General features: G+C 37.3%; 1 pseudogene; it reads right to left on the bottom strand.

The window, feature by feature from the left end:
* Nucleotides 1-15877: 15877 nt before the first annotated feature.
* LOC133833327 (small nucleolar RNA snoR128) lies at nucleotides 15878-15958 on the bottom strand (annotated as a pseudogene).
* Nucleotides 15959-16180: the final 222 nt, after the last annotated feature.

The following is a 16180-nucleotide window of genomic DNA, read 5'->3' as shown; positions in this document are numbered from 1 at the left end:
CCTGGATAGGAGAGATAAAGCCTTACGGGATGAGATTGCCACTTTAGTGAATGTGTTACAAGGAAATCACAGGGAAAATAACTTGACTCCGAAGTTAGAGTGTGATGTGCGAAATTAATACCCTGAGATGATTGAATAAATTTCAAGGACGAAATTTCTGTAAGGAGGGGATAGTTGTAAAGTTCAAAATTTGCTAATAAAGGATTGGTGCCTTGTTTAGCATGCCGAGAGGGCGATAATTGATTTAATTATATTTGCGTAATTGATTATGATATATGAGTATCATTATTTGATTGCTTGAGTTATGTTGTAATATGATTAGAAATGCATGTTTAGATGTATTAAATGTGCATGTGGGCCCGTTCTGGTTATCAAGGGGCGTATTTGTGATGTTGGCCTGTTAAGGGCATAAATGTAAATTATGTGTGTTTTATGATTGAGACCACAGTTTGTAGAAATATATTTGAGATGTGTGGTCCGAGGCAATCCTAGTGAGAAGTTTAGCAAAATAGTCACAACGGGGTCAATACCCGGCTCAGGTGAGCCTAGGGGTATTTTGGGAAAGTAGTACGTATTCGGGGTTACCGGGCAATGGGTAGTTACTAAGCGATTATTTGGGTATGCTAGGATTAATATGGGATTTATTGGACTACTCGAGGAATTAGCGGGAATGTGGCGAATGACGGATTTGCCCTTGTAAGCTTTAGAGAGTAGCTATTGGGCTTAGGGGCATTTTGGACTTTTTATGTCTAAGGGTGGCTTAGTTAGTTGGAAAATTCTCAGAGCAAAGGGGAAGGAAACAGAACATTTGGGAAATCAAACACTCTCCGCTCGTTCTCTCTCTCTCTCTCACACTCTCTCTCATTAGCACTTGGCATTTTTGTTAAATTTTTAGCAGAAAAGGTTCAAAACATGGAGGATTGAAGCTAGGATTAAAATGGAACAGCACAAGGGTCATGGTTCTTCTTTAAAATATGGTAATGCTCTGTTTTTTTCTAATGAATTCCTACTATGGTTTAAGTTTTAGTAGAATTTTAAACCAAGGGTTGGGTTTTGATTTGGGTTAGAGATTGGGTTTGGTTATTAAGGTGTTTGTATTGCTTATGATGGGTTGTTTAGAGTTTTAGACTCATTTGGGACCTTGGGGCAAGTTTGGGATGAGATTTGGGAGATTTGGTTCGGGAAAAAATGGTGGAGAAACCCATTTTTTCTAGGTTCGCGTAAAGGCGCCGCGAGGCTGTTCTTCCAAGTTGTGGCGCTGGGATGATCTAAGGCAGGAAGCCCTGGCTGGGTGTCACGACACATGTATGAATGTGCAGCGGCGCTAGGCCATTTTCAAGGGCCTTAATTTTGTATTTTTAGGGCTTAGGCCCAAGGGCTCAGGGGACGATTTCACCACCCCGTGTGGGGGAATTGGAGGTCCCAAGAGTACGAGATCGGTCACAGGGTTCAATTATGGAATCAAATAGTAATGAGAATGTTATTTTTGGGTTGTGACTAGGTTACCGCTAGGGCTTGGGAGAGGATCGTTATCAGGAGTTGTGCTTGCTTGCCTTATTGCTTGCACTCGGACCAAAGGTTAGAAAACTGTGTGTGCCCATAGAGAAGCACATAACCTGATCATCTGTGTTTATATTATGCCTAGATTTATGTATAATTGTTTGTAACTATGTTGTCATACAAGTGTTTGTGACGGAATGGCAAAGGCTAGGAATGGAAAAGGCCAGAATCGACACAAGCCGAGAACGACAAAGGTCGAGATCGACATTAAGCATGCCAAATGCAGGACGCCAGGGCAAGACCCTCTTAGGGTGTCGTACCCACCCGCTCGGTTAAGACCGTGAACTTGGTGCCTGGTAACGCATCCGACCGGCTTAGGTCGCTGTTGTGAATTCTGATAGAAACTTATAGATTGTCTATTGTCTTTGATTAGTTATGCATTTATTGAAATAAATTATTATATGATGTGTTGTGAAGTTTTCTTGCTGGGCCTCGTCTCACAGGTGCTCTATGGTGCAGGTAAAGGCAAGGAAAAGGTCGATCAACAACGAGTTGGAGGGCATGGAGTGTTGTGTACATGTTTGGCCTACCTGGCTGCCACAGCTGGGGTAGTTTTGAGGAACGATGTGTAAATGACCGATTTTGTCACGTAGGTCAACTGTATAGAGACTTTTGACTTGTAAATATGTGTTAAGCAACATTTTGGGATCCCCCAGTAACTTTTCTATAATTTTTAATAAATGTTTTAACATTTTTATGACATTTTTATTAAATTAATCTTTATTTTAACTTAATCACACTTTTGGGGCTAAAACCTCGATTAGGGAGTTAATTGCACATTTTCAAATCATGTGGTGACGACTCTAGGGTAGTAAGTGTTACACTTCTACCATGAGAATGTAGACATATGCTTTATGTCATACCCTCAAAATACAATTTCGATTATCTTGTTCGGGGTATAGCTGACAAGCAATAAATGAAGGAACCAAGACTCCGAAGACATTTCATTAACTCCAGATCAAATTGCTCGAGGTTGTGCCACCAAGTTTGTGACAACTTGAGATCCTCCAGATCGCCTCAAATTCCCGAGACAGAGATCAAGATATATGGTGTCCAGATAGCCTTCATCAAGCTCCAATCATGATCCAAGTGAAATCATCATGCTCCCATAGCATCTAGTTAAAGTAGCGCATCAAGCTCGAGAAAGTCCAATGATGCACATAAGGAACAATCCCAACAGAGTTGGAGATTCTTCATGCATAATAAATTGTTAGGATTTATGTCCTAAAATCATGTAAAGATATTTTATTGATTTAAATAAAAGTAAAATTTTATTATATTTCAATGTTATAATTATTATTTGAATAATTTATATGAATATCAAGAAAATTTAACATTCATTTATGAGGATATGATCTTGTATTAGTACGAGAGAATTTAGATTATATAAAATGAATAAAACAGTAAGTAACATATTAGAGTAAGGAATCTTTAATGAATTGTTACTAGTACGGTTTACTAAGAATACGTAGTGCAAGTAGTCTAGATGCGGATTACTAATGCTGATAGACATCTTGGTAAAGATATTGTATATAATAGAGATTATATATGACATGACCAATATGAATTAAATATCTTTATAAACTTACCGTTTGCTATAAATATTTAATTCTTATCATAATAGATGATGATTTGTAGATCACTCTAAATCATAAGTAGTCATGAGCTCCTTTTTGTGCTTATATGATTTTTTGATTCACTCGTTAAGGTTTCTTAGTATAATGAGGCTAGTGACTTTTGTTTTAGAGATTCAATATCATGAATGGTTGGGAACATGATTGACAATAATGTGAGTTCTTGGGTTTTAGTTTGTTCTTGGCTGGGAAATGCACCCTAGCACTTATGTGTGTGCATATGGATTATTGCATGATGAGCATGCAATAGTTATTTCACATGCATTATTTTAGATTATTTTTATTTATTTTTTAGTCTTTCCTTTATTTGATTTAATTGATTAAGAAATGGGAAACAACTAAAAATAGAGGGAAAGAAAGGGAAATAAATGATTTGCTATGAAAATGTGTATTCTTGTAAGAGGCTTAGGTGTGTGTGGCTCTATGGTTGGGTGGGTGTGTGTTTGATTGTGTGTGTGTGTTTAGGCAAGTGTTGACGGTAAGAACTCATCAACCAAATATGGATGGAAAACTCAAGAACTTAAATCGATATCTAATGAAAGCAAATGGACTTATAGAAACTTGAAGGAAAATTGCAAGTAGGATGTAGAAAGAAAACTCATATTTTTCTCTTAGATGAATCCGATCTTACAAGAATTTTCCAACCCCCCTGTTTGAGGGGTCCGGATCAATTTATAGGGAAGTTCTAATGGCTCATGATATATTATGGTCCCGGGGGACCATATGGTACATGGGTAAATCGTCAGGGTGGTGGCACAGGTAGTAGTGGTGCAGAAGGTCATGGTGTTGGCTTTGGTACATAGTCAGGGTCTGTGGGGGTGCCTCCACTACTTATTTAGTAAGAGTGTCAAAGAAGTGGCACCAGGCGTAGTGGTGCAAGTGGTTGTGGTGATGGAGGAGTGGTGGTCAGCTTCAGCACGTGTCAAGGGTCTGCAAAAGTACTCTTGCCTTGGTACTAGGTCGTACCTCCACTACTTGTTTGGCGTGGGTGTTGTCCTTGTATCCAGACACCTCTTGATTGGTACGTACATTCCATACCTATACGTGTACCCTGCACCTAGTGGATGTTTTCACCTTCCGAAGATGTGCATGTTAATCTAGCCTCTTTATGTCTTTCTAAGTAGCAGTATTCTTATTGACTAGAAAGGATACATATGGGAGGTAAGCCTTGCTGGTGACACCTACCTTAAAAATTAGGGTAGGGCCTCGTCAGCGAGGCTCATATTTCAAAAAGGCTCAAGAAATGATGGCCTTGCTAGTTTGTTAAGGGGTGCAAGGTGTGAGAAGCTTCACAGGATGTTTTAGGCGTGAGGTCAAGGTGTCGATGCTTATGCGCGAGATGCCCCATTCATGAGGCACATCCTGGTGCGTGAGACGTCTCTCTCACGAGGAACCTCCTGGGGCGCAAGATGCCTCTCTCGCGAGGCACCTCCTGGGGCATGAGACGCCCCATCCCGCACCTTGTGGGCTTCGCGAGGGATAGCCTTCCATCCAGAACCGCGCCAAGGGTGTCGCAGGGCCATCATGCACGCCCCGTCTCGCACCTTGCGGGCTTCGCGAGGGGCAGCCTCACATCTGGAACTGCGTCGCATGCCAAGGGTGATGCGGGGCCATCACGCACGCTCTGTCTCGCACCTTGCGGGCCTTTGTGGGACAGCCTTGCAAACGGAACCGCACCGCGCGACAAGGTTGTTGCGAGGCCATCACGCACGCCCCCCCTTGTACCATACGGGCCTCGTGAGGGACAACCTCGTATTCAGAACCACGCCGCGCGCCAAGGGTGTCGTGGGGCCATCACGCACGCCCTGTCTCACACCTTACGGGCCTCGCAAGGGACAGGCTCGTATCTGGAACCGCGCTGCGCGCCAAGGATGTCGCGGGGCCATCACGTACGGCCCATCTCGCACCGTATGGGCCTCGTGAGGGACAACCTTGTATCCGGAACCACGCCACGCGCCAAGGTTGTCGCGGGGACAACCTCGCATCCGGAACCATCCCGTACTTCCTAGGGCACAAGACGCCTCTCTCGCGAGGCATTTCCTAGGGCATGAGATGCCTCTCTCATGAGGAACCCTCTGAGGCACGAGGCCACCACTCTCGCGAGGCACCTCCTTCTCTCCTGAGGCGCTACCCTTGATACGAGACAACAACCCTCGCGAGGTGCAAGGGGTAGGGACGGGTTTGGTTGGTTCCATCTCGGATTTATATTTTGAGAGATACAAGGTGGGGGTCTTTTGCAAGAATGAAGTTTTAGCATCGACACTTGCCGCCCAGTCTATGAGAGAGTCTTTAGGCTCCCTTCTAGACTCCAAGGTGCGATGCATTTAGGATGTCCGCGGGACTTTTAGAGTGAATGTAAGCTCATCATTGTTCTACGTAGGTCCCAAGGCAAGTGCCAAGCTCCATTCTTGACCATTGATCAGACCTTTGGTTCGATGGCTAAGATGAGCCTGTGGTTCCTATAAATAGGCATTCATACCTTGCCTATTATTTTCACTTTACCTCTTCAGCTTGGTGGTTTTGGGATCCTTGCTCTTTTCAAGAGGTAAGGGGTTCAATCCCTCACAACCTCACTTTTGCTATCTCTTTTTTTTTTATATAATTTGAGTTCATTTCTTGTATGCCAATATCCATGCAGGTACTTGAGTACTAAAACACCCTTTTCTTTTGTTTTTGCAGACACATACTTTCGACCCTTTGCTTCTCTTCGACCGCAACGGTGCTTTTGACCCTCAGCCTCCTTTCGACCATGACAGTGCTCTATTTTACTTACTTGAGGTATACTTTCTTTCCCTCTTATGTTCATGGGTCTAAATTAGCACCACTCGGGATGGGTTGCTTTGGCCGGAGCTCATTGTAAGTTAACCCATTTACATGCCCTCGTTTATACCCCGTAGTTGGTCATTTAGAGCACTTGTGCCTAGAGGTTTTGAGCCCATTCCTTTGTGTTTGTAGAAATCCTCTCATTTACACGCGCACCCTAATTACCTATGAGACGAGGTCCCATGGCATGTGAGGGATCATTTGGTGCTCCTCTGGGGGTCGAGTTTGTAGACTTATCTTCAGACTCGGAGTCCCCCGAAGACAACCCTTACCAAGACTATGATACTTTGAGGCAGGCCCATATACGTCATCTTGAGCATATGGCTGAACTTAGACGTAAAATCTGGGTGGTGGAGAGCGAAATAGACTTAGTTTTGAGGGACAGTGGAGTTTCTTTCTTCCTTGACCTTAGCGACCATATAATGAACCTTAGGGTGACCCTTTTAGATCTACCAATGGAGTTGGAGTTCATGGAGGGAAATCTCCCGCCTGAACCTCCTACCGCGTTTTCCCCTTATGATTGTCATGGGGTCATCCTGGGTTCCCCTCAACCCTTTTTTTTTATTCACCCTTGATTAGCGCTCTCACACTCAATGCCTCGGTGGAAGACCCTTGCTAGGAATAAAAAATGGAGGGTAAAGTGCCCTGTTTCTACCTAAACTTTTTTCTTTGGTTTTGTAGATATGGCAAAGAGAGTACGGCGACAGGTGGCTCCCGAGGCGCAAGATTTGGGTCCTTTACTAGCATCCTCCATTGTGTCCAACGTGTCAGAGAACTGGCTGTTGGAGCTATCTACGAAATACCACATTGGCAAGGAATACCAATTGTTTGTTCCTTCCAACACCTACCGGGCCGATAATCCCCCTCAGGGGTGCTTGGCCATGAGCGAGTGGGACCATTCCTCTGCACCTATTTTTTGTCGCTATACTTAATCATTTTGACCTTGCTCCACTCCAACTGGCGCCAAACAGCTGGCTGACCTTAAGTTGCCTATACATGGCATTCATTGAGCTCAACTAGTGCGCTCCTACGGCTCGGGAGGTGCACTTTATGTACAACCTCATGCCAACCCCCAAATCCAAAGGCTTTTATTTTTTACAGAAGGCCAACTCGCAGGTTTCCCTCATAGAGGGTTTTGTTTGAAACCCGAGATCTTGGAAGCAGGACTTTTTCTTTGTAAAAGGTCCCCTCTACGTACGTGAACGCTTTTGCTCGTCCCCAAGTAAGTGCTTCAAGCTTGTCGTCCTTTTGCTTTGAATTGGTCATTCTGAAACTTATGCTTATATTTTCAATTGTGTTGATTGTGTAGAGGAGTTCGGTGACCCTGACATTCCCCGGTCGAAGGCCTCGCTAGTGGACAAAATCCTCGATGCCGACCCCGCCCTAAAAATGGCCGCTCACCTCTTCACTGTGGCAAACCTGAACTGCTACAACTTGTCCGCGGTTTCAGATCCTGATGCATTATGGCACATTTCTGAGCGAAGGAACACTACAAGAAAAAATGCTTTTAATAACACCGAAAATGTGTTATCAAAACATACGATAACACTTTCTGATGTGTTTAGACCGACTATGTTATCGTAGGTTAGGGTACTTTACATAACACTTTATCAGTGTTATACAGGTGTGTTATTGTACTGTCAACGATAACACAATTTCTGTGTTATTTTAATATATAGATAAGTGTTGAATTATGTTATTTATAGTCGATTATATAACACTTTTTTTGTGTTATACTACACTTTAGTATAACACTTTTTTTGTGTTATACTATACTTTAGTATAACACATTTTTTGTGTTATACTACACTTTAGTATTGTGTTATACTACATTTTAGTATAACACATGTGTTATATTAGCTTAGAGAAACATAATCTTTTTTTACTTACACAAAACTAGGAAAACAAATATGAAAGTTGAAGCCAAATAAGGTAACATAAATATATTTTTATTAATTACTCAAATGTAATTACAATATTTAGTCTACTAGTCTAGGCTTAAGAAATCAAATTACAACATAATTTATGCCCAATTCAGATTCCTTTATCACTAAATACAAAACAAGAAATGTTTACAAAAATTAGTGAAATACATTCTTCCATTCTAAAGGCCTCAACTACAAATGTTGTCAAGAATTGCTCCAAAGAAATCATCTCAATATACCTGCACATTGTAAAAAAAAAGTCCTTTTATTATTAAGAACATAAGACTTAAGCTAGTTTCCACCTGTAAGCATATAAAGTTTAAATTAAATTTGTAATAACTCCAAAACTTGACGAAACAGCAGGGTATAGCAAGATGTACTACCATGCAAAACGACTGAAGCAACAAAACATGCAACTTAAAACAATAAGCTAAGAGATGAACGAAGAGAAAATTCCACTGCCAAACAGAGTACTCTATCAATACCTAAAACTTAATGAAAATGAAAGAAACATTCAACATCATGATTCTAAAGCACAATAGAAAACTTTCTTCTTTATACCTTGACAAGGGCTGATGAAAGTCATGTTTTTGTTGGTAGTTAGTAGGAAGATGTGATGAGAGTTATCAAAGCTTAACCACTGCTATTCATTAATGTTATCGAACTTGTTTGCTTCCTTATATTTGGTGTCAAACCACTGCTATCATGAATAGTAGTGCTAAATATTGCGGAATTAGATTTGAGAGAAAACTTTGTGTATTAATCAAAAGTGAATGAAATAGTCCAAGGTACAATAGCTATATTTATAGCTAAGGATGATAAAACTAAACAACTAAACTAACTGAAACAACTTATTTAAATAACAACTAAACTAAAACTAATTGAAGTACATGGAAAATATAAGGGAAATAAAGTAATCTAAAGTCAATAATCCTAATACTAAATCCTATGTCATTTGATTGCAACTCCTTCATAAAAGCAGACCCAAATAAGGCAAATAGTGTTTCAAGAGCAACTAACCTTCTTTATGAAACCAACGAGCAAACTTGAAAGATTGTACAGAGTTTGGGCTCTCTGTCTCATCTACTAAATTATCATGATGCTACCACAGAAGCAAAAAAACACGGGTCAATCTCAAACCAATGAGCAAAATAGTGTTCGGAGATGCTACCATAGAACCAAAAGACACAATGCTTTCCTAAACCAAATAAAAAAAATGGGTATATTTGCTTAAAAGCAACACTTATTTGATACATATCTGAAGTATGAATCCTAAAAATATTACACAAGAGAAAGCAATGAATAAGGCAAAATATTAAGTAGGATTTTCAATTGTAAATAATCCAATAAAATGATTCTTGAAATCAATGGAAATGTGAACTAGAAAACCGAATATGTAGCACCAAAATGGAAAATTCAAATGTTTAAAAACCTAATACATGAAGACAATTCATATATCAGAGACAATGGAATTCAGACCAATTTAAAATACTGCAAATACCTCAAGGGAAGGGAAGTAGAAGAGCCAGTGCCAGTGCCAGCAACACTTAAGGTTAAGTGTTAATGCACTGCCAAAAAGCTTATGCAGGATTGAACAAGTAGGCTCGCCCAAAATTGAAGGCACAGTTACCTTCTTAGCATTAAGCTGTATAGGCTCGTATGCTATCTGTGCCAAATGATTTATCTGAAACATCTAGAGTAGATGATGATTATCAATTGAGCCACGATTGCTTATACTCAATCTACCCTCATGGAGGCCTTTCCATGGAATCAATATCCTTGATTACATACATATTTGCATTCGAATCAATCATCTAATCTAATATACAACTCCTTACAAGTCTAAGGCCTATATCGATTCACTTCCTAATACTTTCAACACAACAAACCAAATTTGCAAAATATTTCAATAAACATTTGAAACAAAAAGAAACATCCATGAAAACTCACCACTGCTGCATGGACATGGTTAGATTGATTACCTCTTCTGCTCTATCTTCACTTGTAGAGTCAGAAGAGAAGAACCAAATGTTATTCAGATTAAAAAAAATTCCAACAGATTAAGAAATTGAAAAATGTAAACAAAATAATCGAGGACTAATTAAGTCACGAAGGGGAGTCGAATTTTGCGGCAAGTTTTCAACCTATTTTAAAAAAATAAAACGACCATTCCGAAAAAAATAGTTTAAAAAATAAATACAAGTTTTGAATTAATTTAATTTTCAAAGTATAAAAGAACACTCCGAAACACATATTTGAGGAAAACAAGTTTTTAACTGATTTTTAAAAAATAAAACGACCATTCCGAAACTAGTGTTGAAACTAATTTTCAAAGTATAAAAGAACACTCTGAACCTGAACCGGAATCAGCCTATTAAGAAAGAAAAATCTAAGCATATGAATTTCCCACAAAACAAACAGTTAAATTTAGAAATGAAAGTGAATGAGAAAATCAGAGAGGAAAGAGAATGAAAGAACTGAACTTTATTGAAATATATTGAAGTGTTAAATAGAAAAAGAGAATACATCACTTATAATGAGCTAAAAATTAGAGTGAGACTAACAGATTCATAGAAAACCATAACAAATCTAGCAGCTACCACTTAATAGATAAAATTTGTAGTAATAAAAGTACTACAATCTTTCCATTAATCATTTATAGTGTGCACAAGGGAAATAAAAAGCCCACCTGTTTAGATGATGTTAGAATGCTCTGTATAAAGCCCTGAAAGCATTACTTGTCTCAACAATAAGGGCAGGCCATAAATTCATAGCACTACACCAGTTCCTAATAGTCCAAACTAAAAAATTCAAAGTCTGTCACAAGTATCTATGAACGAATGGTTTCTCTAGAGTCATAAGCATGTACATCAAAAACAAAGTTGACATCTATGAACCATTCAAATGTGTTCTCATGTATTTCAAAATAATACAAAACTGAACAAAATCATTCTAAAAAATTTAAGTTTCAACATTTTAAGGACAAGCAAATTTTACAGCAACAACAAAATACAAAAAGGCAAAAAATCCAAATGTGTACCTCATTTAAAGAGGAAGAACTAGATGAAATTGCAACCTCTGAATCTGGTAGCAGTAACATAAAAGAGAGTTCTTGCAAATTCCTTTAGATGCAAAAATATAGAAACGTATGAGCTCACAAAAGAAAGGTGGAGATGGAGAGAATTTGAAAGAAACAAACTATTTAATACCTCAGAGTCCACAACAAACCATCATAATTGTGCCCCATACTTGCATCATTCATAATTCTGCAACACATTTCAATTTTTTAAGTGAACAATCATTTTCTATTTAAAGCATCCATAAACAAGCATGTAGAAGATGCATTTTAAAAAAACTCATGTCATCAAAGAAGCTATATACCCTAACAAACATGCAAATAGAATATTTAAAAACCAGCATCCTATTATCATTTTTATTTTATTATTTTAAGCAAGGAATGTACAAAAACATCAGTATAGGAAGTATTTTCCTATACAAGCCTACATCGAAATACAACTAAAACAATATAAGCTGATTATGCATTTTAATATGAACTATGAGACTATCTCCTTAAGCAATCAAAATATGAAATTAACCTGACACAAAGAACTACCTTTCAAAGCTTGCAATGATACCCTCAAACCAGTAGATGAAGAGATTTTTACTCATGCGCCTTTTGTAGTTGTCAGTGAGACAACAAAAAGCAGCATTCCTGTAGAATAGTCCCGGTAGTATTATGACAGGGAATCATAAGGTTGAAAATATTGGTGTCCATAGATAAACTATATTTTGACACATAAAGTTTTACACTCAGAAAAATATCAGAACCTTGGAAAATTCAGATATTTCGACAGAAATATCACAGATAATATCGATTTTTTCATCCTTGATGCTAACCAATTTTTTTTTTTAAATCACCACTTTCCTCACATAGTCTAGCTGCTGAACTCTGTTTTAAAAAAAAAAATCTCCAGACTAGTATGTCCAGAAATGTTACTCCATCCCCTACTTACATCGTACATTACCAAGTTTTTCATGAACTTCTTTCTACCTTTTCCACACATCAAAAACCCTATTAATACATTAATTCCTGCAGTCCACTCTGAACATATGAAGCAAAAATACTTCCAAACCTATAAAGAGTAGAGCCTCGTTTCAGTAGATGAGCATCAATATAGACAAGACAATGATAACTAATCTAACCAAAGCGTCCTGTGTCACACTAAGATGCCTAACCTCCTAATCCAAAGTTAACAAAAATTTGTTACAGCTCATCTAAAACTGGTAACCAGGGTGGCTATTTATATATTTAGTTTCCCTTAATATATTTTACAATGTTCACATCACATAACTCATAAACTATTAGACTCCTAAATTCTGGTACAATATACACATAGGAACTTAGTTGTAACCTGTCAGATATGAAATTAATCAAGCAGAAATTATTATTATCATCCTAAATTAGCTAATAGCTTACTAATTATTTATAAAGCAGCTAAAATGAATAACATATGCTTTTCCAAAAAGCATTGCTCAACAATAATTGCAACCCTTTAATTTCATTAGCAACACAGGTCAAACACAAAAATTGTAATTATGAAAGCAAACCAGTGACAGAAACTCACACAAAACATCATGTGCAGATATCCGCCTTTTGGGATCTCGAATAAGCATTTTCCTTACTAAATCTTTGGCACCTTCAGAAATACTAGGCCATGGGTCTGTTGAAAAGTCTAGGCCACCATGTAATACTTCTTCATATATCCCTTGCTCGCTCTCTATTGAAACCAAGGGGAAAGAAAAAAGGTCACAAAATACACATACAGAGACACAAACAGAAACACAGATACTAAATACAACAATGACTAACAAGAAGCATCTTTAAAAATCCTACTAGCCTAAAATGGAGGCACTCCACTTAACAGAATGTAAAGAATCACTCCAGCACTCCAAACATGGTGGGAATAGTATTATCTAAGCACATCTAGTTTCTCAAAAACCATACTCCTTTACTCATTCGAAGATATTCAAAATATACTTACTAGTTACGTAGAAGATATTCAAAGTCATCCATAAAAATAAAAATAAAAGAGTCAAACTTATCAAAGTGAAAAAGGGCACTGAGTTTTAAAGTGGGAAATTGATCAAATATACAATTCATAGAGGAATGCTTAAAGACCACAGATGACACTAGAGGGTCAACAAAAACTCATCTAAGCACAAGCTCATGTCCAACTACTCTTCAGAATGGTGCTTGTTAAAAGACTAAATCAATTGAACGGAAATTTGGGCTGTTTATAGTGGGAGCTACAGAGAACCATGTAAAACAGAAAATATGGGATAGGGAACGACAAAACCGTCACAAAAATAATACCATCTTTATAGTTATTAGCAAATTATACATTTTTCTAGCTGTTACATTTTTGCAGGGCTGGTTTGGCAACTATGAGGCTATCTCCTTAAGCAATCAAAATATGAAATTAACTCATTCAGATTCAAGGGCCACAATTTCATATCTGACCTCTTCCAAATGCTAGTTTATAGCAGTCACAGCATCCTATACTCCTATAATGGCCTCCTTTAGTTCTTTATCATACATAGCATCTGCTTCTGCCTCTTCAGTCCCAAAAACTTCTGTAATCTCATGGACATGCACACACTCATGCTCCATTGGTTTCTCAAATTTGCAATCCGCATGGCTCACCAAACGTTTTGATTGCTGACCAGCCTTCTTTAGTACCTGTAATGTAACCGTCTTCAAAAGTAAAATAATTTAATGTTAGCCGGGCAAGAGTAAATTCTGGAAAAATTGACTTACAAGAAACAACATATGAGATTCCATTTGCATACAAGGTTACTATTCTAGAAGTCTGGTTGATGAGTGCAGAGTCATCTTAAAGAATAGAAAATGCAAAAGAAATCACTCTGCTATAGCCATAAGATCAACAAGTATCCTCTGTAAACATGACATTTTTTAAAGAGAACAATAGCTTTTATTTAAACTTGTGAAATAAAAAGAACAATCCTAGCAGAAAAGGAAAAATAATCATTGAAATAACTGTAAATTTATGTATGTCTACTGTCTAAGGAGTTTAGAAATTGGTGATTGTGAAACTAAATACAATGGTCCCTTATTCAATAAATAAAAGACCAACAGAAAAAAGATAAATAGAAAGATATAGGGATAGAGATTTAGGGAGAAATAGAAAATAATCATGTATGAGAAAGAAAATAGAATTGCAATCCTAAATGGGAAACATCTTCACTTTATCTCCATGTTTGATTATTTGATGAATATCTTTATTTGGATTATTTTTATACATTTCAAAATAAGGGAAATAGTACGCATAGGAGAATACAAACCTATACTCAGTTGTCATGTAAGACTCAAAAACTACTTCAAATGTTAATAACAAGATAAACAGAGAGAAAGCCTTACTTCCATTTTGACCAGTGATAATATTTACCCAATCACCAAGCTTGATCGCAAAATTTCTATGGCACATATTAACATTCCAATCAATTCCTTATTAGCTTTGGAATGCTAACTAGAAAGGGTTCTAGGGTCCTCCATGACTCAAGTATGCTTACTCTAAAGTTTTATCCATTGACGGTGTAGGAACATCAGCTTCATCTGGTTCAAGAGGCCTTGTATTTCTAGGAAAAATACCCGGATCTCTACTGGATGTTAGGAAGAGAAATGTCAAGTCCTGCAGATTTGTCCATTTGTTAGATTATGTCAAAGTAAACAATATAAACAAACACAAAGAGCTCCATGTACTCTCTCACAATTAGGTTCATTCTAAGAAAAAGACACACATAAAGCAACTTATTACAGAAACTTATCCCAAGTTTATTACATTCTGAAGAAAATGAATCATAATTAAGAGGAAATTACACTGGCCACTCTTATCATTGAGTCAATTTTCAAAAGCTAAACTTGCCTTACCTATGTCATAACGCTTTTAAAAATTCCTAGTACTCCAATCCAATATACACCTACAACTCCGAAAAAGGTAAACTTAAGATCCTAGCAATTAAGTCCTATTATAGACTATTATTTGTCCATGTAAACTTAAGATGCTACTGGCTATTAAAAAAAATTACCAAATAGACTTCGGCCTATTAAGTAGAGTGAGTTAGTTCAAGATCGAAACTGGACCTATTGTGCCAAAAGAAGTATGCTTAAAGTGATAATATTTTTTAATAGAAAACATTTAATTTATATTACAAATTACATTACTATACTATTAATTATAGAAAGTAATTTTTCTATACTATAGCTAACGGATTTCAAATTTATAGTGATACTTTCTATAAAGTTGATCAAAGGATTTTTTTTAACTCAGTTATACGTGAGAAGAATTGTGGAACAAATAAGTGAAAGAATTTTTCAAATGGTAAAAGAAATTGGAAAACAGCCTAGGAAAAAGATTTCCATAGTGGCAAAGTATAATCACAAGATGTAGAGTGTGATTGAAAAGAAATATATTAAAAAAAACATTATACTTGCCCAGAAATCTTTCCTCTTAGAAGATATCAATGCTAGAAAGAAGAAATAAAATACTTAGCAAAAGAGTAAGAATTGCGCCAACGACCAATACGAGATTCCAGTTACTTTTATAGTAGTACCTCATGTGATCTATTTCATAAAAAACCTTTACACAAAAGGCAATTGCAGGCCCAGCTATAAGAAATACAAGTAGCCACAGGGTAAACAAGGCACCGCCACCAAAAAGTAAGAAATAGTAAGTGTCTTCGGATTCAAACTGCAAGTAGTGAAAAATTATCTGTTAATGACAATTAAACTCAGTATACTGACATGTCAGTATGCATGTGTATATATCAACAAACAACAAGCATAACAATAGACATGAAACAGTGTTCTACCCTCATCTTATCTACTAAGAAACTGTGCTTCTGGAGAACCTTGTGTTGCTCAGGTAACCGCTCAGGATAAAGACTCATAAAGCAAATAAGTTTAACTTTCATCACTTCCCGATCTCATCATAACAAGTAGATAAAAACAAACATCATTTTTAAACACATAATAATTTATAGTTGTCATGGAGCCCAATCAGGTGAGCTTTTGTAGTGGGATTGGAGAAAAATAAACACATGATAATCTTTGTTACTTATATCTCCTAAATTGTACATATATACAAGCCACTCATTTTAACTGATATAAAATATCACTTTATTGAGAATCATAAGTTTATTTAAAGATACTTACCATTT

The sequence above is a fragment of the Humulus lupulus genome, chromosome 4 (genome assembly GCF_963169125.1).
Source record: "Humulus lupulus chromosome 4, drHumLupu1.1, whole genome shotgun sequence".
Taxonomy (NCBI): Eukaryota; Viridiplantae; Streptophyta; class Magnoliopsida; order Rosales; family Cannabaceae; genus Humulus; species Humulus lupulus.
Note: the sequence above shows the minus strand (reverse complement) of the source record. Positions and strands in the feature narration are given on the sequence as shown.